Source organism: Manis javanica, chromosome 5 (assembly GCF_040802235.1).
Source record: "Manis javanica isolate MJ-LG chromosome 5, MJ_LKY, whole genome shotgun sequence".
Lineage (NCBI taxonomy): Eukaryota > Metazoa > Chordata > Mammalia > Pholidota > Manidae > Manis > Manis javanica.
In genome coordinates this window covers 93,323,516-93,351,057 of record NC_133160.1, presented here as the reverse complement: position 1 = coordinate 93,351,057, position 27,542 = coordinate 93,323,516, and positions in this window count along the sequence as shown.

The following is a 27,542-nucleotide window of genomic DNA, read 5'->3' as shown; positions in this document are numbered from 1 at the left end:
ATTTTTCAATTAAAACAACTGTAAGCAAAACTTGCTTTCAATACCAAGTTAACCTAGGAACCTTTGGTTACTTGATGGTCATCTTAACAGGGCACATTTAAAGGGATTTTTGGGGCACTCATTAATTGCTCTCTATATCTAATTAACCTCAGCTTTGTTTCACTAACTTGAATTGACTGCTTCTTTTATAATCATAAACACAAAGTTCGTATATGTTCCATTAAAGGTACACTGCTTCTATAGCTGTTCAACCTGCACTACACATACCTCTTGCCTCACTCCTGGCAAGTAACACCCTGAATTACATTCACAATGATTCAACAACTCAGTCCCTACAAGAAACACTATCATGATATATGATGGGAAATTGGTGGTGGTATTTAAAGAGAGTAAAATGTTCATGGAAGTGTAAGAAAGTAAAAACTAGGTATGTATGGAAAAAGGCAAAACTCTGAAGAAATCTTTCCTTATGAAGAAAAGCTAGTCTGTGACCTTTCCTCTTTATTACCAAGTCTCCAAACCCTCACTTTCATGATTTTTGTTCTAAATTTAAGGGTATCTATTCCTTATTTGACTGCAAACACCTTAATTCTAGTGGAAGGAACTCTCTTCTAATCACAAAAAGAGCCTTAAATGCTGAGAGAACGGGATCAAATCTCATGGGGAAAGCATACCATATGTACCCTGGGTCCTGCATATGGGACACAGTATTTAGTGTGAAGGGCATAGTATATCTGAGCAGCAACTAGGAAGATACAGTTTATAGGGCAAGGACTTTGGGTGGCAGTGAGGGAGCTGGGAGGTAAGAAAAAGAGGAAGGTATCCCAGATGCCCTTGAGGGAGATGGAAATAAGCCTAAAACAAATTTTGACAATATTTCTGTATGATTTATCTGTATCTAAGAAAATCTTTAATAATATCTAAATTATTCTTGGAGGTCGCTGAGCTCGGGCTGCTCTTTTTTCTGCTGTAACTGCAGAGTTCAAGCCATGAAGGAGGTGGGGAGCTCTGTGTAACTTATGGTTCTTTTCCTTGGTACAAACAGATCATATGTTCTAACATTGTTTTTTGACTCAAAAATTACTTAAAATAAAGAGGTAAGAATGCAGCCTTGAACATAAAATAACAAGGTTTAATCTTTCTTAAGGTAAAGAGACACATCCATGTAAGATGACTTATCTGTGGTGTTGTTTAGATCATCCCACAAAAAACTACACTGCATTCCAGACTCTCATGCCTAGCGATAGATGTTCAATGAATATACAAAATGAAGGATGATAATTAAAAATAGGGCACATTATTTCATTCAAAATACAAAAGACATGTAGAGCAGTAAATGAACTTTCTATCAATAATGGTAATAGCAAAATAGAATTGAAGTTGAGGTAAAATTAGCCTTTTTGGGATAAAATTCAAATCTACATTACCGACGTGATCAGCACTCATAGTAACAACCTGTCCTTCCTTTCCCAGATGATGCAGTAGCTGGTGTAATAAATTGAAAAATCATATTTCATATATATATACACACACACATATACACACACACACACACATGAGCACACAGACACATACACGTGTATGCATTGTGTGGAATTTTAGCTATTTGTGTGCTGTGTTGCTTTTTAGTATGAATTCATACAGTCTTACAGATTTGTGTCTGTAAATGTGGGGGGGGAGGAGTAGTAGGGTTAAAAAGGTTAGAATAAATAGTGAAGATGTGGCTGAGTCCCTAAGAACTCTCAATCTGAAACCAGACTTCCTTTTAAGGCCTTGAGACCTGTTGCAAAGTTCCAACATTTGTAAAAGGTTTGTCAGTGGAAGTTGATATTCATTGCTGCCAGTATCCCCCATCTCCTCGAGAATCATCAAGGCCTGCCTTGGCTGAAAAATGACCAAAACCTATTTATTAGTCAATATACTGAGTTACTGTTTTCTCACTTTGGGAAATTGCTTTGGATAATTTAATTATCCTACAGATCAAAGGTTAGCAACCTATGGCTCATGGATTACATACCATTTTTTAAGCTTCAAAAATATATATGTAAAGCCATGTAGACAGCAAACACTTCAGTAACAGAAAACCTAATATTCATTTTGTTTATGCCTAACACAAATGGAGAACTATGAATATCAAGGGATCGCAAAATAGTGTGTATGTGTATGTATACCCTAAAATTTGAATTAAATTATATTCCTAGCTGAAGAACATAGTTTTCAGAGCACAAAAATACAACTGATGCCTTGTCTACTGTTAGATTTGGGCATGGCCATTCCTGTCTACCACTCATTCATTTACTTAACATGAATTATTAAGGCTCTATCACAAGTATCAAACATTGTACTAAAAACACAGCTCTTTCCCTTAGCAAGTAAAAAATTTGATGGAGAAAAAAAAACATAGAATAGAGATTGCTACAGTTTAGTATTTAAGTCAAAGAGAAAAGTAAAATGAAAAAAGTTAGGAAAAAGAGGTAACAATTGAATTGTGTTTTGAGACTAAGCAGGAATTTTCTAAAGAAGCAGAGAAGAGCATTACTATAGAGGAAAAAGAATACATGACTGGAATTATTGAGGACATGGATTGCTTCTAGTTCATTAGTAGACAAATAAAGCAAATAGGTGTTACTTATATTCTCTACTTCAAGAGTATTTTTTAAATCCTTAGAACTAGGGACTAAAGACTGAATATTTGAATTACAAAGCAACATTTCTATACACACTGAATAATCCATTGGTGCAGACAGAAAATAAATAAAAATTAATAATATGAAATAGTACTTGTATTATGAGATGCCCAAAGGAAACAAAGGAATAGGAAGAGAGAGAAAAGGGGAGACAGAGAGAAAGAAATGATGGTTCTGGAAGAGTTAGGCAAGTTATAAAGAGTGTGGAAGGATGGATGGGGTTTAGGCGAGTCATAGAGTGTGGACGTCTGACAGTAAAGTACGTCCACCTAAGGCTGCCGTGTTGCACGATTCTACATCACAAAAATCAAACTGAAATTCTGCTGTAGGAAGAACCTTTCACAGAGACTCCAAATGTGAATATTCCATTCATATTTTAGCTCTTGGATTTGTTCAGCCAAAGAGCCCACCCTGAATATCCTCTGAAAGCCCTGCCATAGGATTTGCATCTAGAGCACCAAAGCTTGTTTAAGGCCTAAGGAGTCTATTCCTTCTTTGAGTTTGGAATCAGACCACCTGAACACTGAATCTCAAGTCCTGAAGGTCACTAGCTTTCACTGCTTGGTTTTGCTGATCCAGCACTTAGAATTTTCATTTCCATTTTGAAACCAATAAATCAGCATATCTTGCCAGAGGAGTTTTAACCTCTTAAAATGCAATCAGATTGCTCAGTCAGAATGACTCCTGAAAATTGATCTGTGCATTGCTAAGAATGGACGACAATGTTCATGTTTCTATAAGGAATATATATCACTGATTTATAAGAGAATACTAGCTGGACCTGCAGGATTGAGAAATGCTGTTGCAATTAGAAAGATCTGAGATTACCTATACCAAAGAGAACAGAAAGTCTGTCTATCAGTGAGACTGGCTAATCATATATAGTTAGATAACCACTGTAACCAATATGTTTGCTGATACCTTATTTTGTAATTATTTTAATATCAGTTTGAATGATTACTGTCTTTGATCGCCATTGAAAACCAAAAAACAAAATATATCTTTAATTTCTGAAGAGACTCCTTGGTGCTGTATGTATCATAACAAAGGCTTGACTGCTGTTTGTGTTAATTTTTTCAGGATGGCACATTGTTTTAAATGTTTGATCCTGCTTTCTGGCTTGACTCAACAAATTATAAAGAGATAATTTTTATCAAAATTAGGTCTTCAAATAAAACAATTTGTATTATAACATATTAATTTTCTCATTCAATGTATGTCTTAAAGCAATAGCATTATCAATGTATTGCTTCTCAGTTTTCTTCATCCCAATACTGTCCTATGGTTTTGGTCGGGGCTGGCGCAGCCTAATAAGTGAATCTTGGAAAGATCATTCATCTCCTCGCTAGAAGATTGGGAGGTTGTTGAGTAATGACCACCTCTCTTGAGACCCTACTTCCCCCTTTAATGAAGCAATATCCATCTAATTAATTTAATCAGACTGTTAAAAAGATTAGCAAGGTAACATGCTCCAAGTTTATCTGTGTTATTTAGAGAAAGCTATTACATGTATAGAAGAAACAGCAAGGTTTTGTCTGTGCATTATTCCCTCAGCTCTTCTACGGGCTGACTGGTTTCAGCCTTGGTATTCAGAATCAAGTGAGCAAAACGTCACTGTAGGACTCAGAAAAAAGAACAAGTGAACTGGCAGCCGTTAAAATCACTAATATCTGAAACTTAGGAACATGAGGAATCAGTCAGCTATTGGGAATCTCAGAACAGCATCATATTTTTTTGTAGAATTTAGAACTAATTTCTCCCCTTTTCAACTGCTGGATGTCATGTAAAATGTAATCTCTGTTTTGCTAAATTAGAAAGGCAGTTAACTGCATTATTTCTGTCTTCCTGTAAAAGGATTGAAAAACTCCCCCATTATAAGTGGGGTAATCAGGTAAAAATAATGAAATAATCTCTGCCTCTAAAGTTTTGTATTGTTATGAATAGAAAATAATAATATGGTTTTGTTATTGTAGTTGTTACCACTAACTCATGTTCTGTTTAAAGGCAACAACTGCTAAAATATAAATGGGTAAAGGAAATAGAAAAATGAAAGAAGTCATTAAAAGGGTTGTGAGCAAGTCTAGTAAGACAGCTGCAATACATTAAATTGTACTTGAAATATTTCAAAGTTTTCCTCAGAATGCTTAAGGGGGAATTTCAGGCATATTGGAGAGAAAAGGCCAAGCTGTGATGAACATTTTCAATGAAAGTATTCTAAGCTTCTCTACCTCCATTTTTTTCCCATGTGCTTTCTGTAGCCCACAGGGGAAGAAAAGGAAAGAGTAGATGCCATCCCCATCCGTACATCCCAGTTCTTGGTTGCAAAAGCCTCAAGAATATGCTGTCTATTTCAGCTTGATCTGTAATTATGACATGGGCTTTTTACAGAAGGGACATGAAAATGTCTACAGATAATCTTCTAGTATCACTTCATCTAGAAGTTGTCTTCATCCCATCAGAAACTATACAAATTCCTACATTGTCCCTCAAAAATTGCAGCATTTGAAGCTGGTATTATGGGAAACTTTACTCTTATTCACATTTATGAAATTTTGAAAATAAAAAGCCTATAAGCAATGAGAGGAGGCCAGCTCTGACTAGTTCTCACAAATCAATGGTTAAATGTTCTAGCATTTTATAAAACAGTTGTTAAACCATTGGTAACTTTAAGTTGTGCTTGGCAGGAGTATTCACACCATGAAAATTGTGAACTACTCATTGGTCCCCCAGTTTACCAGCATCCCAGCATGCTAGAAAGAGAGGCAGCTAGAATAACAGTGACAGCTATCTGGACTTTTAGCAAAGATACTCAAGTGTTAGAGGATTAGTGTGAACATCTTTGTTAGTCATGACATCATCCATCACAGAGACTTTCAAAAAAACAATGAATAGCAGGATGACACAGCAGAAGATAATGAAAGAAAAATTTCTAGAAATTGTTCAGAAATGGCCTCTAACCACCCATGACTGATACCCATCTTTACTTAGGAAATACTGTCTTAGATACCACCATGCTTAATTGTCTCTTTTAATTACATGTTGTACAAGTTGCATATAATCTAAACAAAATTTTTCTTCTCCTATCCTCATCCCCAAATAACTGTCTTAACCCATACTTTAAAAAATATAGGTCTTGTTAAGCCAAAATCAACATGAACTTTCTAAAGTTCCCTGCTTCCAGCTTTTGCAGTTAGGAGACGACATAAGTAACTGAGAAAATTTAGATTTTTATCTATTTTCATGAGTGGAAGTTACAAGATAAATAACTGATAGAGATCTGAAATTACAGATAATGCCTATACACTGCTTACTATGTACCACATGTATTAACATTCTAAATCCTTATAAGAACCTGTGAAGAATCTATTTTGCAAATGAGAAAGAAAAATTAAAAAATGAAAGCATAAGTCACAGGGAGTTTAATTACCTTGTCTAATATCTCACAGCAGTAAGTTTGAGCAAGACTTAGAATCTGGAAGGCATGACACCAAAAGTTAAGAGCTTAACTATTACATTTTCTTCATGGAATCATGATGGTTGTGGCATTTAGAAGTGTTACTGGCTAAGAATGTTCCAATTCAGTTGCTCCTTTTACTAGAACGAAATGTGTACTATATTTTTCTCTTTATTTATAAAAAAGTGTACATGCAAAGATTTTGACAATTTTATTAATTGCTATGATTATTAAAGTCACTTGCAAAAATGTGAATTACTCTAATTCAGTTTAATAAACAAGAACTTATTAGACATTACACACTACACATTCAATAAATTATGAGGAACAAAAAATCTGTATGAACAGTGACATGGTATCTTTCCAAATATTATTTCAATAGAAGTGGAAGGGCAAGACTTATACTTGGAATGTTTGAAGATTGGAACAAGATAATACACAATGAAGTGCTTTCTCCAAGAAAGTTCATTTAAGAGATGATATTAAATCTATGTGCAATTCATAAAAATTCTTATAGGAAAAACCTAAGACAAAATAATTAGACGTTAGAAAAACTAAGTAAGAAATAAAATAACACTTTGATATAACATGCTATTAAAGAGTTATAGAAAGGTGAATAAAGTAAATTATGATGCTAATCAAAAGACTTTCTAAGGAAAATCGGTACTGAGGGGAAAAAATAAAATCTAGACTGAATAAGTAATGAACGGACCATTATGCTGAATCCTGAAAAATTGAAAAACACGCATATAATGCTAGGAGGAATCAGAGCTGTAAGTATAATACAAAGCTGAGGATATAAGGGAGAAATTTTAAATTAGAAATTCAAGAGGTATCAGTATTTCTTTCAGTAGGCTAAGGCAACTGAGCTAACATCATTGACAACCCTCAGAGTAAATAAAGAAATATGGTATATATTCAGTGAAAAAGAGTATTTTAGAGCAATACCAATGAAAAAATACATTTGAACATTAAATTACCTTTGATGATTGCTTTGACTAATTTAACTTTAATTTCAATTAAAATAACAAAATTATTTAATTTAAAAGATTCTAAAATCAATTTCTTAATTCATATCCATGTTAATAGAATGATTAAAGAACTACTCAGACATTTGAAAGATGAAGAGAAAAAACAGGAACCATGGTACCATTTTGAGGAAGACGTTAACTCAGAAAAGAAATTATGGAATTGAGATGTAGATGTAGCAAAATAAAGAAAGAAATGGATCCAATATTCTTTCAAGGCCTGGAGACTTACACAGAAGAATAAAGACAGAATACAGTGCCTTGGAGAAGAAATTCCACAGAAATCAAGAAACTTCCATGACAGGAGTATATGTTTTTCAATGACATAAGCGCATTTATTGGCAAACTGAGAACAGAAAGCAATGAGGAAATCCTGAAGCCTATTATCAAATTGAACTTTATTTATTTTCAGTCATAAGTATATAGTGATTAGGCTAATGACATAACATACTAGTTAATATATATTAATATATATACAGTATATAGTGAGATAGACATTAAGTAAAAATATGTGTCTTACATGTGCAAAGTCTAACATGGGTCAGTCAGTCCTTCTGTCTTGTAGTGACACTGTCTGTAACACTTGGCTTCCAGAGTCACCACAACAGGGAAAGTCCCACGTGGAGATTTATACAGGATTTTTTTTTAAGTCCAGGCCAAGAAATAGCACGCCTAGTAACTGTCAACATCCCATTGGCCAAACTCAATTTAAATGATACACCCTAACAAGGAAATGCAGAATCTTCCTGTGCACCCAGGGGAGAATAAAGTGACAAATGACATTGGTTCTGCCAGTATATGTTACTATGATATAAGAAACAACAAATAAATTTATACTTGGAACACATACTGCTTTCCACTACTTGTGACTGGGAGAGGAAACCGAGCAGTGGGCTTAACTGAACAAATAATCACCAGTTTCTTCACTATGAATCCAAGAGATCTTTAAACAGAACAGAGTGAACAATGGATGGTGAGCCAGGCTTTAGAGAGAGAAGAGTAATAACTATTCATATTTTTAAAATGGGCTTATCAAGTATCAATTGTCAATAAGAATTAATATGTAGCTTCTATATTTACAAACTGTCTATAAATCCATTAGTCTCTGTGTCCCTCTACCATTCTATATGCACAATTTGGTCTCTCCGAAGACTCACCAAGAGGCCATCCAAAGTAGAAGTATCTGATAATTTCATGCAGAAAGGTACACCACAAGAAATTACTTGACATCCTTAGGATTCTTTGAAATTTGTCTCCAATCTGCACTCAGTTTTGCAATCTACTGCTTATACCTACTCATCACTTTATTCCTCACATCTTTAATATACAAAAAAATTTACCTTCATTGCAATGCATTTATAAATTTGAATACTCAAGGTCATCACCACTCCCAGGAAAAAAAAAAAAAGCTTGGTGAAATTACCAGGTCCCTTGCCCTTTAGAAGGAAGAGGGATAGTAAATAAAGATGTAAATATTTTTCTCTATTTTACTGAGAAGGAAGGAGGGAGGGAGGAAGAAAGGGAGGTGGGGAGAGAAGGAACTGGCAGCTTGGACGATAAGACAGTTTTACCACCTGCAATAATTAAACCATGGGTATATACGTTATTAAAAGGACAATTTGAGTCACGCCTGGAAGTTTTCTGAAGTTTTCAAAAAGACAGACTCCCCTGGTTTGCCAAGCTGGGATGATGTAAAACAGTATATAGAGAAGACCCATGTTCCATATATAGAAAACCTAAGAATGAATTCAGTAAAGGTAAATAAAAGAGTTGAGAGACAAAGAGAAAAAGGAAAGAAGAGGAAAGCTGAATCTATATTATTCCAGAACTGAACCCTTTTTTAAACTTTTCAAATATTGAGCTAATAAATTCCTTCACTGCACTAATTCAGCAACTCCCATAAAGCATTTTATATATTTATTTATATATGATATTTGCATATCTGTTTAAAAATAAAATTTTTAAAGTTTACAAGATAAATATATACATAAGTAGACACAAAGATGAATATAAATAACTATTAAGTTTTAAAGATAGTATTTTAAGTAGATTGTGTATCAAATAATACATAAAATGCCTTGTATTTATATAGTCCTTTATACTTACAAATTTTCCTATAAATTAGCTACTTTAATCTTAACATAATCATATAATTATTGTCATCACATTCCACAAGAAGTAAACTGTGGCTCACAGAAGGAAAATGATTTCTTCAATGTCCTGTAATTAGAACTTGAGCAAAAACGCAAACCAATACCTTATTTCCACCAGGTGATTATAAAATGTTCATTTTAAAGCCGAGAACTGTGTATTTTAAAGTAAATGTAAGCATATATGATCAAGAGAGGTTACTTCCACCTCAAAAAGTTAACTAGAGAGAAGTCATCTTAATTGTCTTGGTTTGAGTTCACTTGAAAGTGGCACCTGAGGTAAAGGCTTGTTGGGTGCATGTATTTCATTTGGGAGGTGATGACAGGGGTGCGAGAGTGAAGGAGTAGGAAAAAACAATCAACGAAAGACAATAAAGGAGGAATTTTTGTGCTTATCATCAATGTGGGCAACTGGTACTAAGCCTCGCTTGGGACCATCTGATAAATCTTACTTTCTGTACTCAGAACTTCTGCTGAAGGATTAGAAGCTGGTGCTTTTATCCTCCAACCCTGGATTCCTACTGTTTGCAGTTTCCACGGCTCTTCCTGCATGAGCACTCCCACCAGCTCCTTGAGGCCACAACCTCATGTAGACCAAGAATGTTTGTCTCTGTTAAGTAGAGGAAGACCTGAGCAGAGCTGGAAAGACCTCAGCATACCGACAGAGACCCTCACAGCTGCAACAGGAGGCAGAGGTGGGATACAGGGAGCTGACACAGGGTGCCACAGTGTCTGCTACAGGTACTCCCAAAATAGACTGGCATTAAAATCAATGTATATTATGAGTCCAAGATTTGATATGGACTTGGTAAATACGAAGAGAAAGCATAATGGAAAAGTCTATACTAGATATCATAGAAAATAGATAACATATTTTTCTTATTATCAATTAACATCCAGCACACATCTCTGCAAAGCAATTTGCAGTTCTCAAGATTCAATTTCCACCCTGAGAGATAAATAGAATTATTCATAAGAATGAAAATGAGTAAGAAAAAGATCAAATTATTATATATGGATATAAATAAGTTTCATATTTGTCTTTAATCAGCTCTAACAGACATCAACACTACAAATGTATGATATCTCATAGACTAAATTACCTTTAACATATATCAGGAGGACAACCTCTTTTGGGTAGTAGACAAAAATAAATACAAATATATCTGAAGAGAAATACAAGGACTTCTTAATTTTTTATAATGTTACATATTAAAAATAAAATAAAATTAGTAGTGCTAAATTTGAAATTTGTGAGAAATCAAGTTTGCATATTTTCAAAAGAAATTTGTATTGTGGAACTTAAGTCTTTGTATTTAAGACATTCTGTGTTCTCTGCTAGCCTTTAAATATTTCATAAGAATCAGTATTTCCAGAATATTTTTAGCATTTGCAAGGAAATCAGGACAATTAGCAATTTTTATTGGATAAGCTATTTATTAATAAACATTTTCTGATGTGATATTAACTGTGCTAGTCATATGAGTTTTGATTCTTCATGGAAAATTATGCTTCAATTGACTTCAGGAGTTTATACTCAAGATCACCCAGAAATTGTTTAAGCACACCTCCTAGAATACTTTAACTTGAAATAAATTAAGCTAAGCAATTTCAAATATCAGAGGAAAACTATTAAATGGAGCTAGCATTTAAATAACACAAAATTTTAAATTGAAGTACTTGAAATGAGATTGAGTTTATGAATCTTTCTACTAAAGTATAAAAGCCTCACACAGAGACTACAATGCTAGAAGTAAGAATATTTGGGGCATTTCCAATATATTCACATATATCTGTATAGGTGTTATTCATATATACATTTGAAATTTAAATAAACTTTGAGGTACAATTTATATTCAATAAAACACAGCAATTGTGAGTGAATGCACAGTCTGACAAGTTTTGACAAATACATTCCAGTAGCTACTGCCACAGTCAAGATATAGAACATTTCCATCACCTCAAAAAAGTTTCCTTATATCCTTGAGCAGTCAACCTCCCACCCACCACGCCACAGCTGGCTTTGGGCAACCACTGTTACATTTTTTGTCACTGTACATTACCTTTGCTTGCTTAAGAATTGTATATAAATGGAATTGTATGTACTATAATATGTTCTGGCTGGCTGAAATAAGGCCCTATATGTAGAATAAAGAACAGGCTGGAAATTGTCCTCCTCACTGAAGAATGAGCTACAATATGGAATCTCTCCTGGGGAATGTCCCATCTAGAGCTCTTAGGGTATAGAGGTGTCAATAGTGATGGGTGCTTGCTTGCTCCAAGTTTTCATTTGGTATGTCTCTCTTCTACTTGGGGAGACTCTGGAAAACTAAAGTTCGCTTTTAAATTATTATGGTTTCTACATTTTAAAGTCCCCTGCTTCAAAATCTGCCAAAATCTAGACATCACTCTTTTGGGGATAGACAGGACTTTGTCTATTCACCATGAACAAAATACTTCAGAGGATCAATAAGCAATACTGATCAAAAGATACCATGTAACAATTTATTCCCTATCAAAACTCAAACAGTATTCTAATATCTCCTGCACAGATTTTACTTCTCTGCCTAAAGAAGGAATATTTAGTTTTGTTAGGGGACCTTGTACTCTAAGCAATAGCTGCTTGATGGTGATGATAAGAGAGAAAGAAAAAGAGGCTGAATAAAGATGCAACAAGTGGGAATTAGTAATCTAAACCTTTCACATTATGCTAGAGAAGAGGATCTGGGATTCCACCTACATTCCAATCCATTGAGTTATGGCCATGCAAATTCTCATTTTGCATCATTTCTGACTACTTCTTAATCTAGTGAGGAGGAATAGATATATAAAAAGGGCAAGCCATCTCGGTTTCTATACAAATGAATTTTAAATATGGAATCTACATGTGTTATTTATTCTCCCTCACTGAAAACATGTAACTGTCTTATTGGAAAGACAACAGCTTACCTTTGATATATCTTAAGAGTGGTTACTTAATAATATAACCTCTATTCCCACAAAAAGGAAAAATCATGTGATTAGGCTCATGGAATTATTTTTTAATTTTTATTTTGGTATCATTAATCTACAATTACATGAAGGACATTATGTTTACTAGGCTTCCCCCTTCACCAAGTCCCCCCCACGTCCTCATTCACAGTCACTGTCCATCAACATAGTAAGATGCTGTAAAATCACTACTTGTCTTCTCTGTGTTGCACAGCCCTCCCCGTACCCTCCTACACTATACTTGCTAATCATAATGCCCCCTTTCTCTTTTTTCCGCCCTTATCCCTCCCTTCCCACCTGTCCTTCCCAGTCACTTTCCCTTTGGTGACTATTAGTCCATTCTTGGGTTCTGTGCTTCTGCTGCTGTTTTGTTACTTAAGTTGTCTTTGGTTCTTATACTCCACATATGAGTGAAATCATTTGGTACTTGTCTTTCTCCACCTGGCTTATTTCACTGAGCATAATACCCTCTAGCTCCATCCATGTTGTTGCGAATGGTAGGATCTGTTTTTTTCTTATGGCTGCGTAATATTCCACTGTGTATATGTACCACATCTTCTTTATCCATTCATCTACTGATGGACATTTAGGTTGCTTCCATATTTTGGCTATTGTAAATAGTGCAGTGATAAACATAGGGATGCATCTGTCTTCAAAACTGGAGTGCTGCACTCTTGAGGTAAATTCCTAGAAGTGGAATTCCTGGGTCAAATGTAAGTCTATTTTGAGCATTTTGAGGAACCTCCATACTGCTTTTCACAATGGTTGAACTAATTAACATTCCCACCAGCAGTGTAGGAGGGTTCCTCTTTCTCCACAACTTCGCCAACATTTGTTGTTGTTTGTCTTTTGGATGGTAGCCATCCTTACTGGTGTGAGGTGATAGCTCATTGTGATTTTAATTTGCATTTCTCTGATGACAAGCGATGTGGAGCATCTTTTCATGTGTCCGTTGGCCATCTGAATTTCTTCTTTAGAGAACTGTCTATTCAGCTCCTCTGCCCATTTTTTAATGGGATTATTTGCTTTTCGTTTGTTGAGGTATGTGACCTCTTTATATGTTTTGGATGTCAAGCCTTTATCGGATCTGTCATTTACGAATATATTCTCCCATACTGTAGGATACCTTTTTGTTCTATTGATGGTGTCCTTTGCTGTACAGAAGCTTTTCAGCTTGATGTAGTCCCATTTGTTCATTTCTGCTTTTGTTTCCCTTGCCCGGGGAGATATGTTCAAGAAGAGGTCACTTATGTTTATGTCTAAGAGATTTTTGCCTATGGTTTTTTTCTAAGAGTTTTGTGGTTTCATGACTTACATTCAAGTCTTTGATCCATTTCAAATTTACGTTTGTGTATGGAGTTAGACAGTAATCCAGTATAATTCTCTTACATGTAGTGCTCCAGTTTTGCCAGCACCATCTGCTGAAGAGACAGCAATTTCCCCATGGTATGTCCATGGCCCCTTTATCGAATATTAGTTGACCATATATGTTTGGGTTAATGTTTGGAGTCTCTATTCTGTTCCATTGGTCTGTGGCTCTGTTCTTGGCCAGTACCAAATTGTCTTGATTACTGTGGCTTTGTAGTAGAGCTTGAAGTTGGGGAGTGAGATCCACCCCACTTTATTCTTCCTTCTCAGGACTGCTTTACCTATTCAGGGTCTTTGGTGTTTCCATATGAATTTTTGAACTATTTGTTCCAGGTCACGGAAGAATGATGTTGGTAGTTTGATAGGGATTGCATCGAATCAGTATATTGCTTTGGGCAGGATGGCCATTTTGACGATATTAATTCTTCCTAGCCATGAACATTGGAGTTTCCATTTGTTAGTGACGTCTTTAATTTCTCTTAAGAGTGTCTTGTAGTTTTCAGGGTATAGGTCTTTCACTTCCTTGGTTAGGTTTCTTCCTAGGTATTTTATTCTTTTTGATGCTAATGTGAATGGAATTGTCTTCCTGATTTCTCTTTCTATTAGTTTATTGTTAGTGTATAGGAAAGCCACAGATTTCTGTGTGTTAATTTTGTATCCTGCAACTTTTCTGAATTCTGATATTAGCTCTAGTAGTTTTGGAGTGGAGTCTTTAGGGATTTTTATGTACAATATCATGTCATCTGCAAATAGTGACAGTTTGACCTCTTCTTTACCAATCTGGATTCCTTGTATTTCTTTGATTATTCTAATTTCCGTGGCTAGGACCTCCAGTACTATGTTGAATAACAGTGGGGATAGTGGGCATCACTGTCTTGTTCCCAATCACAAAGGAAAAGCTTTCAGCTTCTCGCTGTTCAGTATGATGTTGGCTGTGGGTTTATCATATATGGCCTTTATTATGTTGAGGTACTTGCCCTCTATTCCCATTTTGTTGAGAGTTTTTATCATGAATGGATGTCGAATTTTATCGAATGCTTTTTCAGCATCTATGGAGATGATCATGTGGTTTTTGTCTTTCTTTTTGTTGATGTGGTAGATGATGTTGATGGATTTTTGAATGTTGTACCATCCTTGCATCCCTGGGATGAATCCCACTTAGTCATGGTGTACGATCCTTTTGATGTATTTTTGAATTCGGTTTGCTAATAGTTTGTTGAGTATTTTTGCATCGACGTTCATCAGGGATATAGGTCTGTAGTTTTCTTTTTTGGTGGGGTCTTTGCCTGGTTTTGGTATTAGGGTGATGTTGGCTTCATAGAATGAGTTTGGGAGTATTCCCTCCTCTTCTATTTTTTGGAAAACTTAAGGAGAATGGGTGTTATGTCTTCTCTGTATGTCTTATAAAATTCCGAGGTAAATCCATCTGGCCTGGGGGTTTTGTTCTTTGGTAGTTTTTGATTACCACTTCAATTTCGTTGCTTGTAATTGGTCTGTTTAGATTTTGTGTTTCTTTCTGGGTCAGTCCTGGAAGGTTGTATTTTTCTAGGAAGTTTCCATTTCTCCTAGGTTTCCCAGCTTGTTAGCATATAGGTTTTCATAGTACTCTCTAATAATTCTTTGTATTTCTGTGGAGTCTGTCATGATTTTTCCTTTCTCGTTTCTGATTCTGTTAATTTGTGTTTACTCTCTTTTCCTCTTAATAAGTCTGACTAGAGGCTTATCTATTTTGTTTATTTTCTTGAAGAGCCAGCACTTGGTTTCATTGATTTTTGCTATTGTTTTATTCTTCTCAATTTTATTTATTTCTTCTCTGATCTTTATTATGTCCCTCCTTCTGCTGACCTTAGGCCTCATTTGTTCTTCTTTTTCCAATTTTGATAATTGTGACATTAGACCATTCATTTGGGATTGTTCTTCCTTCTTTCAAGATGCCTGGATTGCTATATACTTTCCTCTTAAAACTGCTTTTGCTGTATCCCACAGCAGTTGGGGCTTTGTGTTGTTGTTGTCGTTTGTTTGCATATATTGCTGGATCTCCATTTTGATTTGTTCATTGATCCATTGATTATTTAGGAGCGTGTTGTTAAGCCTCCATGTGTTTGTGAGCCTTTTTGCTTTCTTTGTACCGTTTATTTCTAGTTTTATACCTTTGTGGTCTGAAAAGTTGGTTGGTAGGATTTCAATATTTTGGAGTTTACTGAGGCTCTTTTTGTGGCCTAGTATGTGGTCTATTCTGGAAAATGTTCCATGTGCACTTGAGAAGAATGTATATCCTGTTGCTGTTGGATGTAGAGTTCTGTAGATGTCTATTAGGTCCATCTGTTCTAGTGTGTTGTTCAGTGCCTGTGTGTCCTTACTTATTTTCTGTCTGGTGGATCTGTCCTTTGGAGTGAGTGGTGTGTTGAAGTCTCCCAGAATGAATGCATTGCATTCTATTTCCTCTTTTAATTCTGTTAGTATTTGTTTCACATATGCTGGTGCTCCTGTATTGGGTGCATATATATTTATATATGGTTATATCCTCTTGTTGGACTGAGCTCTTTATCATTACATAATATCCTTCTTTATCTTTTGTTACTTTCTTTATTTTGAAGTCTATTTTGTCTGATACTAGTATTGCAACACCTGCTTTTTTCTCTCTGTTGTTTGCATGAAATATCTTTTTCCATCCCTTGACTTTAAGTCTGTGCATGTCTTTGGGTTTGAGGTGAGTTTCTTGTAAGCAGCATATGGATGGGTCTTGCTTTTTTATCCATTCTATTACTCTGTGTCTTTTGATTGGTGCATTCAGTCCATTTACATTTAGGGTGATTATTGAAAGCTATGTATTTATTGCCATTGCAGGCTTTAAGTTTGTGGTTACCAAAGGTTCAAGGTTAGCTTCTTTACTATCTTACTGTCTAACTTAACTCGCTTATTGAGCTATTATAAACATGGTCTGATGATCCTTTATTTCTCTCCCTTCTTATTCCTCCTCCTCCCTTCTTCATATGTTGGGTGTTTTGTTCTGTGCTCTTTTTAGGAGTGCTCCCATCTGGAGCAGTCCCTGTAAGATGCCCTGTAGAGGTGGTTTGTGGGAGGCAAATTCCCTCAACTTTTGCTTGTCTGGGAATTGTTTAATCCCTCCTTCATATTTAAATGATATTCGTGCTGGATACAGTATTCTTGGTTCGAGGCCCTTCTGTTTCATTGCATTAAGTATAACATGCCATTCTCTTCTGGCCTGTAGGGTTTCTGTTGAGAATTCTGATGATAGCCTACAAAGGTTTTCCTTTGTAGGTGACCTTTTTTTTTTCTCTCTCTGGCTGCCTTTAATACTTTGTCCTTGTCTTTGATCTTTGCCATTTTAATTATTATGTGTCTTGGTGTTGCCCTCCTTGGATCCCTTGTCATGGGAGTTCTGTGTACCTCTGTCATCTGAGAGGCCATTTCCTCCCCTAGTTTGGGGAAGTTTTCAGCAATTATTTCTTCAAAGACACTTTCTATCTCTTTTTCTCTCTCTTCTTCTTCTGGTACCCCTATAGTGCAGATATTGTTCCATTTTGATTGGTCACTCAGTTTTCTTAAAATTCTTTCATTCCTGGAGATCCTTTTATCTCTCTCTGCATCAGCTTCTCTGCTTTCCTGTCCTCTGTTTTCTAGTCCATTAATGGTCTCTTGCATCTCATCCATTCTGTTTTGAAGTCCTTCCAGAGCTTGTTTTATTTCTGTATTCTCCCTCATTTGTTCTTAGATATTTCTCTGCAAGTTCATCAGGATGGTTATGACTTTTGTTTTGAATTCTTTTTCAGGAAGACTGTTTAAATCTATCTCCTCAGGTTCCTTCTCACAGGAAGATGTAGAAGATGTCGAAGCTGTCTGGGTTAGTCTTGTCTGGATCAAATTTTTTTGCCTTTTCATGTTGATAGGTGCAATGGTGAGCTTTTGACTTTCTGTCAGCTGGGAGAGCCAAGGCTTTCCACTTGCTACTGGCCTTTCTTTACTGGGACAACTGCGACCCCTAGTGGCTCGTGTTGGGCAATTGCGTGTAGTCTGGGTCTCTGTATCTTGCCGGGCTGGTGTGGAGGAAGCTCCCTTGCTGTTGGCATGGCCAGCCTCAGGCTGCTGCCATGTTAATGGATGGGGCACTGTTTGGCTGTTTACCTCCATGAGGGGTCTCAGAGCTGTTGCCCAGGGGGTTAGTGCGCCCAGGTTTCCCTGGAATTTCCAGCTGCTGGACTGTGACCCGGGATGCTTCTGTCCAGCTGTGGCATCCCTGTCCCTTTAAGACTTTCAAAAAGCACTCACTTTTCTTTGTCACAGGGGCGCCAGCTTCAGGACCCGCTCAAAGATCTTGCTGCCCTGTTTCCTTAGTTTCCAGCACTCCATGCATGCACTGTGTCTGCGCTCTGGTGCGGATGGCTAGGGCTGGGTGTTTAGCAGTCCTGGGCTCCCTCTCCCTCACTGCTCTGACTCCTCTCCTTCCGCCGGGAGCTGGGGTGAGGGGTGCTCGGGTCCCGCTGGGCTGGGGCTTGTATCTTACCCCTTTCACGAGGCGCTGGGTTCTCTCAGGTGTGGATGTAGTCTGGCTGTTGTCCTGTGTCTTCTGGTCTCTCTTTTAGGATTAGTTGTATTTGTTGTATTTTCAAAAATATATGTTTTTGGGTGGAGATTCCTACTGTCCTACTCATGCCGCCATCTTGGCTCTGCCTTCAGGCTCATGGAATTTCAATACACATTTGGATAAGTCTTTCAAGTTTTCTGATGGAGATCATATATTCATTTAAAGTGAATACCTTGTCATAATACTTGAGGACCTCTCAAAAACTTTCTTTTTACTAGATTCTTTTTTTGGTTGGCCTGTGGTATCTCCCCAAATTGCCATTTGTGCAATAACTTCAATCACTAATTTTTCAGAGAGTCTGATGAATTCTGTCAGTGTAATTTAATTTGAAGATTTGTTCCATCTTGATCTTGACCTTCCTTCTTCTGAAAACACTTGCTATTTCCCCTGTTTTACCTCCTTACTGTAGCTCCCCTTTTCAGTGCAGCACATGAGTGGTTGCTGAAGTCCAATGAGCATACAGTTAGCAACAGGAAAGTGTGTAGAAGAGAAGAGAGGAAAAATTGGAGTCATTACCATGTATTGAGAATAAATGAACTTAGTTGTGGAGATGGAGAAGAAATAGAAATGGAAATTAGGGGAAAATAAAACTGGGAAGAATCATTTAGGTAAGTGAAAGAGATCATTAGAGAAGTGGTGGCAGTGAAAATTGGTGGAAGATGGCACACTAGATCTTGGATTCCCATCACTAATAGGCTGAGAGGTTTGGATATAACTCTACAGATAATAAATTACAATTGAACCTTTACAGCAAGAAGGTAGTGTGAAAAATGCAAAGCTTTGTCTTAGACATGTTAACCTGGAAGACATCTGCAGTATGGATTTTTTAAATGTAAACTGTTATATGGCTATAACATGCTCTAACATGTTTCATCTGACTATTGCTGTGTATATGTGTGAGTTAACTTTACCCTATACTTTAAGAGTACTTAGTTAATTTGAATGATCCTCATTAGGAATATCTATTCCAGAGATGTTTAATTAGTGAGCAGGAATTCAAATCCAGGAATTGACTATGTCTTCCATTATCTTTAGTTACATCTGCTCTTGTAGGTTTCTTAATAAGAAAGATGTTTGAAATAATTCTTCATTGGTGATATGTGTTATTTGAAGTATCTTGATTTGCCCAGCAGGTTATACCTTTCAGAATTGTACCCTAGACCTAAAACGTTTAATCCAACCCATGGTTCAGACATTTAATGAAGGATTATGTCACTGTATTCCAATCAGGATGGTTGAAATCTGCCGGTAGAAGGCTGTTATGCATGTTAAGCCTTGAGTTAACTTTTCATGTAATATTCTCACTAAAATGATAAGCTGGACTGCACTGGAACTTGTAAATTTTCAGTGTAACTGTTTATGACTGTTTTTGTAACTGTTTCCAATAAATGTTTCCATAACTAGCAGTATTCTGAAATTGGCCTTTTCATACTTACTATCAAGGAGTAGCTTTGTGAAAAAGTGTACTTGTGGCTCTCATCTAACTTATTATCAGAGGCTACTGATACCTATTTTTTTTTAATCCTAATAATTGTGAATGGCCAAATTGGCTTGGGTCAGCATGCAAGAGGCAGACGATGAAAGTCTAATTTTGAAAATATATCAATAATACCTATGTGAGGGAAAGATGGTCTAGACTAGGTTATATCTGGGAATAGAAATATTTGGCAAACGCTGAACTCAAAGTCGCTCTGCAAACTTTCAACAAAAGACATTTAAGCTCATATTTAATTTGTAAATTAAATAAATTAAATTCAACAATATCAAATTAAGAACATTATTACACAATTTAAAACATGGAGCTCAAATTTTATTTAGTAGTTTTGATTAAAACAACAAGAATTCATAAGAAAGTGGGACTGGAATAACAAAGAAAGTAATTAGAAAACATAATTAGATCAGGAAAAAAAGGCAGAACCCCAAAAATTGTCAGTGGTACATCGAGAGGCACATTACAGGCCCCCTGGAAGAGTATCTAGCAATGTGAGGGATGGTGGAACTACACTGTGTTACCAAGACACAGCTGCACATCCTGTTCTATAGAAAATGCTATGCTGGGGTGACAGATTATATGTAGGTACAATGTGTACTCAATTTGTTCTTAAAAAGAACAGTTTCATGTTTCACCATTTCTAGCACAGTTTAACCCATTCTGAGATTTACTCTATCTCATTCTCAAGGAACAACAAGAGAATTCTGGATTTAATTATTTTCTTTAAAAAAAAAAACAGGCAACTGTATATTCCAAAAAAAAAAAGGCAAAATTTGGGGAAAAAGCCTCATTAAGTGAAGAGCATATAGAGTGAGATACTATATAAGTGAAGAGCATATAGAGTGAGATACACTCTATATGTTCTTCACTTAATGAGGCTTTTTCCCCAAATTTTGACAGGTTCTAAGGTAACCAGAATAAAAACTACCTATATGAGATAACCCCAAAATCATGAAAACTCTCTTCTTGAGTCCAAAGCATTTCCAAAGTATTTAACATTATTATTATGTATTAGCATGAAGAAATTAGCTGAATATGTAGTTCAGCATATAAAACTTTTCCTGGATCATGGTAGATATCAATAAATCATGTTGAATTTAAACATACATATTAGAATGAGAAGCAGAGTAAAAGTAGAAGTAGCTTCTATTTACAAGTCAACACAATTAGTTTATTGCATAAGCAATAGTTTTTTCTTAGAAGAACTAGGTCTTGTTTCAAGAAAAGAAAAGCAAAATTGGAGTATGTCTGAACTTGAACAGTTACCTAAAGATGCCAAGCTGGGAAGGGGAGAATTGGCAAAAAGTGAATGAACAGGACCCAAAATTAGTAATTCATATCAAGTTCAAATTACTGCAATGTTAGAAGGCACTGCAAAGAAAAAAGAAAATGTTACATATATTTATTTCCTAACTCTTAATTATAGAAGAAAATAAAGTACATTAAAGGCAAACCTCTTGCTTAAGTCCTACTAATTATTTTTGAAATATTCCAATTCTAGTTAGTTTTTGAAGGTAAATATATATTCACTTTTAGTTTTTAATTCTTCTTTAACCTGTGTCTTATTGATAACGATATAGTAATTCAAATCAGAAGTCATAATTAACTTTTGAAAGTAGGGGATATATTTCAAAACCAAGGGCATTCAAACATGCCAGAGCATAGTAACTATGAGCAAAAAATAATATATATGTATATGTATGTGTGTATACATATATATGCATATATAATTTTAATATTAGTAGCACATTTAAATAATTAAAAACACAACTATAATGACAGTTATCTCTCAAAGATGACAAACAACTTGATTCTTACAATGGCCCAGCTTACTGCTTGGGCAAGGCTCCAGGCTACAAAAAAGACAGAAAGAAAACAAAAAAGAGTCCAGCAGACTCCCTAAATTGAGGAAAAGAAATGTGGTTAGGATTCCCATGGAGAATTAACAGAGGAGAAAGGGACAGAGAGAACTCCAGGCTCTTCAGAGGGTCCTCCGGAAGGATCAGCACAGGAATGTTAGTAAACTACCTGAGACCAAGAAAAGGACTACTCAAAAATATTTGACTAGTAATTCTCAAGTGGAGGCAGTTTTGCCTCTGAGAATATATTTGGCAATATGTTGAGATAATTTTGTTGTCACAACTTGTGGGAAAGGTACTGTTACCACTCAAAAGATAAGACCCAGGGATGCCGCTAAACAACCTAAATGCACAGGAGAGCAAACTGCAACCCCCCATCAAAAAATGAATTTTACAGTCTAAAATATCAGTAGTGCCAAGGTTAAGAAATGCCATATTAAAGAAAACTGTGAAGGAATCACACAGGCTGAAATAAGTCTATCTGAAACTTCTTGAGTGGAAACACACGGCATCAAGTAGAAAATCAAGTAATGGGAGAAATGTACCAGAGATTAAATGCTGGTCTAGTTTCACCTAACAAAACATAAAGCACTTCCCCCAAAATCTGAAGTGTTCCCAAGAAACTTAATCACACTCAAATCTCAAGAATATTTTCAGGCATACAAACCATCCAGCACACAAGATAAATGTATAAAACCTGAATAAAAAAAAAAATCAAACCATTCCTTGCACTAGAAGTAATTTATACATTAACTGTAAAATCTAAAACCTACAGAAGTAAATATACAAAAGAAAAAAAAAACAACTTGGCAATCATGATTAGGAAAAGATTACTTAAATGTAGCAACAAAAGCATGGTTCAAAAAACATTGATATGTTGGAATTCATAAATGTAAGAACTTCTGCTCTGTGAAAGACACTGTTAGAAAAATGAAAAGACAAGATATGGACTAGGAAAAATATTTGCAAAGGGTATATCTGATAAAAGAATTGTGTCCAGAATATATAAAGAACTCTTATAACTCAATAAGAACTCATAAAACTTAATTAAAAATGCATGAAGATTTGAATGACACTTCATGAAGGAAGACATAGATGAATGGCAATCAGCACATGAATAGATGTTTAACATCAGTAATCATTAAGGAAATGAAAATTAAAGCCAGAAGGAGATAGTACTATATATCTATTATAATGCCTACAATACAAAAGATTGACAATATAAAGTAATGGTGAGGAATGTGGAGAAAAGGGAAATCTTTGCTGGTGGAAATAGTACAATCAGTACAACTTTGGAAAACAATTTGGCAGTTTCTTAAAATAAAAAATATGCACCTATCACATGACCCAGACATTTCATCCCTAGTTTTCCAAAGAAATTAAACATATTTCCATACAAAGAGTTGTACACAAATATCTGTAACAACTTTATTTATAATAACCCAAAACTGGAAGCTACCCAAATGTCAAACAGGTGAACTGATAAACAGATTATGGTACATCCCTTCAATGGAAATCTATTCAGCAATAAAAAAGAAATGAGCCATTGACACAAACATGAACTGATTTCAAAATAATTAAGCTGAATGAAAGAGGCCATACAAAAAAATAATACCAAATTACATTCTTTCTAAAATTCTAGACAATACAAGCTAATCTATACATGAAAAAGCAGATCCATGGTTATCTGGGGATGATGGGTGGATGGGAAGGGCTGGGAGAGGGAAATCACACAACAGCATGAGGAAATGTTGGGGAGTGACAAATATATTCATTATTCTGATTGTGATTTTGTATAAACACACATTTTACAGTTTAAATGTGAAATTTATTGTATATTAATTACACCTCAATGGGACTATTGTAGAAAGCATGTTTCCAGCTTCTGTGAGATGCTTACACAATCCTGTAGAATTTCCTATGAAAGCACTCTGCTGCATAGCTCATGTTCCCTTTAAATTTACTATAGAAAATGATGAATTATGAATAAATTATGTGGCAGAAAGTCAGAGGATATAGTTAAAAATGACAATTTTATGCTCTTGGAGTGATCCACAAACACTAAACAAGAGAACAATAGTTCTTAGAATATTACTGAATTCAAAAATCAAAGGAGATGATGTAAGAGAACATTAAATTTGACTGCGTATTGATTGATGAATTGACAAGCAGAATCAGGAATTGTTAAATTTCTTAAACTGTTGTTTTTCTCTGCCTTTGGCATAAAGATTGCCAAACTACAAACTGAGAAGTCTGAATTTTCTACTGCAGGGAAAACTTAAACATAGTCATTTATAAGCATATGAGGAAGTGGTTGGAAAGAGATTAAATACTTGAACCTATTCAGTTTTCTTTGTAAATAGCAATACCCACAGTTCTTAAGGAGAGCTCCAAGCATGAAGTGAACTTCCTTGTAAATGTCCAAGTAGTAAAGGAAACTTCCTAGATCATCAATCAAATTTATGCATCAAAATGAAGATTATTCCTAAAGAAACTAATGGAAGACTCCCTGGATTGCTACAAATAAAAAATCTAGATAAGTTTATAAAACATTTGAAGCCAAAGGCTGAAGGACAGGGTTCTTACTCACTGTCTTGTTTTCGCTTTTTAATCAATGCCAAACTTAAACGTACTGGTGGTACTCAGCAAATCTTTGCTAAACAGTTTTTTTTTTTTTTAATCATAACAGAGCCTAGTGTTTTTGGTTTCTAGCACATTGAGATCTTACAATAGTGTAAAAAAAAAACCCTCTCCTCCCTGAAAGCATATTTCTGCTGTTCCATAAGTGAGTTTAATAAAGTGAGTAAAGGACAGCACAAGAGAAACCAAATAGAATAGAGGCATCACCAAGACAACCAGAATGGAGAGATTTATTAGCACAGCATTTAACTATGCTATAGAATTGAAGCATGAGAGAAAAGCAATATAATCATAGAGAAAGCAAATAACCTCCAAGTTAGTTAATCAGTATGATGCAAAGATTCAGAGGACCATCATTATTCCAAGGTGCTAAACTACTTGGAATAGAAATAATGCAAAGTAAGGAAATACACCACAGTCAAAACAAACAAGCTGAGAAACTGCAACATCTCAGTAATAAATGTCAATGAAATTGTTAAAGCACAAGGAATAGAGAGGGAAACTGTGGAGACCTGGTGAAAGTTGCCAAGACGACAAGGGGGTTGAAAATGTTGTCACTTGAAGGGTTTGGGAAGTTCGGTAAGGAGAATAAAATATATTCAATCTGGACAGCCACTTAAAAATATCAGGGCTGGTGCATGCATGTACATTGGCAGTGGGTTACAATAAAGTAGGACTTTAAAGTAAATGAGTTTTATTTTTACCCTTGTACCATATGTAAAATGAATTGCCTAGAAGCATAAACAAAGGAAACATAAGTAGCCAAAAGTCAGGAAACCAGAATCCTGATTTCAGCACCATGTTCCCCACCCAGTGCCAAACGCAGCCATAAAATAACTCTTCATCACACCTTGTAGTAGTTTCCTAGGGCTGTCATTACAGATTACCATAAACTGGGTGACTTCAAACATGATAAATTTTCTCACAGTTCTGGATCCCAGAAACGCAAAATTAAGGTGCTGGCAGGACCGCACTCCCTCCAGAGGCTCTAGCGGGGAATGTGGTTTTTGTCTCATTCAGTTCCTGGTGGCTGCAATCATTCCTTGGCTTGTGACCACATCGCTCCAGCTGCTGCCTTCATGGTTACACTGCCTCCCCTTCCTCTGTGTGTTTGTTTTGTTAAGGATACCTGTGATTACACTTAAAACCCACCCAGATTATCCAGATAAGCTCCTCCTCTCAAGATCTTACCTAATCACACTTTTGCAAAACTAAATAATATTTATGTGACACTCACAAATTCTAGGAATTAGGACATACTTTTTTGGGGGGTGGGGAGTGCTACTATCAACCCATTATATAAAAGCTCTCTGGGTGAAAATAAAAGGGCATGCAGTCACAATTTACAAATAATAATAAAACACACAATTTTTATTGTAAACTTTATATTCAATGATTCTCATGGAATGTTTTCTTCAATTTTTACTGAGCTCCTGTATCCACAGCCAAACTGTAGCTTCAATTGTCAAGAAATATTGATTGACATTTTAGTTTATATTGATAAGATGAGGGTGAAATAAAAAAGACAAATATGGGAACTTTATTCACCAGTGCAGTGAGTAAATTTTGGCTGACTTGACTAATAGTTTAATACTGAAAGGGTATTCCTCAAATATCTTATGCTAGTCATAATGTAACAGCTACAGAGAGTAATGCAGATTAAACCTCAAAGTATGTGCTAACATTTTTTCCATCACTTTCTTAAATCCAATCAACAAAACAATAAATCAAGTTCTGATTATTTGTATTTGGTTATTTCTGTGGTGCAAAGATTCTCACTATGACTGAATTCAAGCTGCTAACATGAAATCACTAGCAAAGTTGGAAAGATATATTCTTAGCACATAACTATACAGTATTTCCTCCATTTAGCTACCAAAGAGTAAATAATGAGCATACATAACAGTACAGTAAGATAATTTAGAAGTGATAAACTTTGATGTTTATATTTTGTTTTTAATTAAAATACAGTTTTTAAATTTTAAGTTTATATAATGTAATTTTCAGTAACTGGCTTGGAATATTCCTGAAAATTTAAGTGGCTACCACAAGTTGTTATGAGCTGGTTCCAACATTCTACTATACAACATGATAAAGAAACAGAAGAAACATTTTCAAATCTTTACATCAGTTACACTGAAAATTAATGACAGGTTATCACTTTTAGTCCAAATAAATGCTTTTAAAGTCTTCACTCTTTTCCAGGACTATTAGTACAACTACCAGTCATGACTGAAGCCAAAGAACAATACCAGATTTTATATCAAAGTTCTCAATGATTCAGTTATACTAAACAGAATGAGAAACCAACTTCTCTACATTTTGAAAGGTTCCAGCTGTGCCTGCTGATGAGTCTCCCAGGTGAATTTCATAAGGGGAAGCTTACTGATGAGCTCTAATGATGCCTTATTCCATATTCACCAACAAATTCACAGTTTTGTGGTGTGACATTAGGCAAGTCACTTCCTTTTCCCTGGAAGTTTCTTAGTCTACAAAACGTGGATGTCCTACCTCACAAGGGTGTAGTAAAGTACAGCAAATTAAAAAATATTACATATCCAAAAGGCAATTGCACCATTAAAAACAGTAATTAAGAGAATTAGAAAGAAACTATGACAACTCCTTTGGAACCAAGCCATTAATTTTTAAATAAGGAAAGGAGAAACATAAAGGAGCAGCCTCATCATGGTCTTTTATAACTTCTCTTTTGGGAGAGTGGAATCATGCAACAGTTACACTCTCACAGAGAAAAATAGAGGGAGCATGTGACCCCCAGCCTGTTTCATATTATGCTAGCATCTGCAATCATTAGGTTCAAGTGGCATTTTAAAAAATTATTTTCTGCAAAAGAGTCCCAAGGAGACAATAATTATCATTTAATGGGATTCACTGTGGCACAATAAATATTGCTGCTCTTCCCCACCTGAGTTCTGAACCAAAAGCAGATGGGCTCCAAAATATCATCTTTATTACTGATTGTAGAGAATGTGGCTTTTATTGGAGGATAAGTGGGCTTTCTTATAATGAACACCACAATAAAACTGACTTGCCCACAAGGACAAAGGCAAAAAGGATCACTGCACACTCCTGCGCTGGAATGAGGCCCTTGATAACATACAGCATGGGGATCTAAACAGGATACATGCTTCCCGAGAGAAAGAAACCAGTCAGGCCCGGCACACCCAGCCTCTTCTCAATCATGGAAATCCCTTCTCTTCACCAGGGAACCTGTCTTCCAAATGAAAGATGAGGCAGAATGCCATGCTG